The 2,862-nt window shown below is 47.2% G+C and overlaps 1 non-coding gene across 1 annotated transcript; it reads right to left on the bottom strand.

The window, feature by feature from the left end:
- Nucleotides 1–2,112: 2,112 nt before the first annotated feature.
- Nucleotides 2,113–2,303, bottom strand: LOC130306632 (U2 spliceosomal RNA). Its single transcript, XR_008855961.1, has one exon. It is a non-coding gene; the product is annotated as a U2 spliceosomal RNA (small nuclear RNA).
- Nucleotides 2,304–2,862: the final 559 nt, after the last annotated feature.

The raw sequence follows: 2,862 nt of genomic DNA, 5'->3' as shown, positions 1-2,862 counted from the left end.
AAAGGCCGAGAAGCGATAACCGTGAAAGGGGCGGGCCCAACAAGGTCCCCTTCATGGGCACTATCACTGCTTGCTGTCAGGGAGGCTGCCAGACAATTTTCCATGCACACTCTGGGCTGGGGGGCAGTCAACCACCAGTACACACAGCAGAACCTAAACCCATACCATTATTGCTAAGCAGCAAGACAGGGGCCCATTGCACTCCCACGGGGCCTTTTTAAATGCAATCCATAACCCGGATTTGCCAGGAACCCTTCTTACTCCTCCTACTTGCATGTGACACTGGGCTTAGGATCTGCATAGGAAACACACACACAAGCACACACCTACCTTTGTTGCCTGCAGATGCCTCCTTGGCTGTCCCCAAACGGTATCAAACCAACACCCACGGGAAGCTGTAAGCATAGAGGACATGCCTGCACCCCATTGGACTTACCTGTGTGGGTTAAATCCGGGTTATTTGACAACCTATGGCGGTGATGGTTCTGCTCAGGCAGAGCAGTGCTGATGCTCCTCATAAAGCTGTCGCTGCTGTGAAGGTTCTAGGTGACATCACAATCCCTATGGTTACATACACGACAAAGCTGGGTTGTTGTTGTTTACACTCTGCAAGGCCTGTGGAAGTGAGTGACATCATAGCACTGTAGTTCTGAGGGTTCTAGATGGATGCAACAATCTCCTGTTGCTTCTATGAAGGCCATAATAGACGACATCACCAAACAGCTCCATAGTCACATACACAGCAAAGGAGAGATGTTGTTTACACCTAGTGATGTCAGTGGTATTGAGTGACATCACAGCACAGTGCTAAGGCTCCTGGGCCTGGACACAGCAGCGGCTGCAATATCTCAACGGAGAATACGTTTATATATATGTGTGTGTGTGCGCGTATATATATATATATATATATATATATATATATATATATATATATATATATTTCTCCGCCGAAATCACTTTTAAACCCATTTCCACCTTTTTTTCCCTTCTCTTCCTCTTACTTTTTTTTCACGTTTTTTTACGTTTTTCTCCTTTTCGCCTCTTTTCTGGGCGTATTATTCTTCTTTTTCTTCTTTTTTTTCGTCTAATGCATACCCCATCAGTGCAGCAATGCTTATTCAATACCGCCAGCAGATGGAGACACTGGGGGATAATTTTCTAAGGATTTATACTGATTTTTCCTGTCTGAATTTGTCGCACAGAAAGTTGCAGGCCAAATATGTGTGACATTTCTGCGACTTTAGCTTCTAGAGCATTTTTACAACATTATACATAGGTGCTGAATACATAAAAAGCGACTGTTCAGCGACAGACAAGTCGCATCGGCTGAAAGTAGGCCAGAATGTCAGTCCATGTTGGAGCAGGTTTAGATACAGTCTAAAGCATAGATCTCAAAGTCTGTGCACAGAATTTAGCAAGGGCCTCGCACCTTCTGATGCATCAGGTAGGTGCACTATAGCATAGCCTAACCCTCTGTACTTTGGTCTATATTGATGCGGGACATAGACAGCCAGCTGATGACCAATCCATTAGTGCAATGGATGGCTGGAAGCATTTGTCTTTGCCTTTGCAATACCACAGAAGCAATGCATGGTCAATGTACAGCAATGACACACCTGTGTGAACAGCCAGGAGACCCCCCCATGTTATGTTACATAGTTACATAGTTAGTACGGTCGAAAAAAGACATATGTCCATCAAGTTCAACCAGGGAATTAAGGGGTAGGGGTGTGGCGCGATATTGGGGAAGGGATGAGATTTTATATTTCTTCATAAGCATTAATCTTATTTTGTCAATTAGGAACATTCAGCACCCACCCGCTATCAAGGCAGCTGCCTATCATGTCATGCCCTACCTGCACAGGTGTGCTGGCTACTCAAATGATCCAATTAAGGAGGCCATTTAGTCAGCAGCAGCAGAAGTCCTGTGCCTGGACGCTCCAACAGCGGCCAGACACAAGCAGAAGCAGCAGAAGCAGCAGCAGCACCACCTTTTGTTTTTTGGCTGCAGCAGCAGCAGCAGCAGCAGCAAGGCCCACAGGGCTGGCTAGCTGGCTAGCCAGCAAGCAGGTAGCAATGAAAGTAGGAATCTTTCTTTTTAACCCTGTAAGGGGGTGGTGCACTGTACCCGAAGATACTGCCATATCGGGTCAATGCATAGGGCGACGGAAGCAAGCTTCGAAATCGGCCCCCGTTCTCAAAAATCCATTTAATATATGGTCCCCAGATAGGGGACGTATCAGATATTAAACTGATAAGAACAGATACTACACTTGATCTTAGCCAAAAGGCCGAGAAGCGATAACCGTGAAAGGGGCGGGCCCAACAAGGTCCCCTTCATGGGCACTATCACTGCTTGCTGTCAGGGAGGCTGCCAGACAATTTTCCATGCACACTCTGGGCTGGGGGGCAGTCAACCACCAGTACACACAGCAGAACCTAAACCCATACCATTATTGCTAAGCAGCAAGACAGGGGCCCATTGCACTCCCACGGGGCCTTTTTAAATGCAATCCATAACCCGGATTTGCCAGGAACCCTTCTTACTCCTCCTACTTGCATGTGACACTGGGCTTAGGATCTGCATAGGAAACACACACACAAGCACACACCTACCTTTGTTGCCTGCAGATGCCTCCTTGGCTGTCCCCAAACGGTATCAAACCAACACCCACGGGAAGCTGTAAGCATAGAGGACATGCCTGCACCCCATTGGACTTACCTGTGTGGGTTAAATCCGGGTTATTTGACAACCTATGGCGGTGATGGTTCTGCTCAGGCAGAGCAGTGCTGATGCTCCTCATAAAGCTGTCGCTGCTGTGAAGGTTCTAGGTGACATCACAATCCCTATGGTTACATACA

The sequence above is a fragment of the Hyla sarda genome, unplaced genomic scaffold, assembly GCF_029499605.1.
Source record: "Hyla sarda isolate aHylSar1 unplaced genomic scaffold, aHylSar1.hap1 scaffold_1385, whole genome shotgun sequence".
Taxonomy (NCBI): domain Eukaryota; kingdom Metazoa; phylum Chordata; class Amphibia; order Anura; family Hylidae; genus Hyla; species Hyla sarda.
This window is presented reverse-complemented; position numbering and strand designations above follow the sequence as displayed.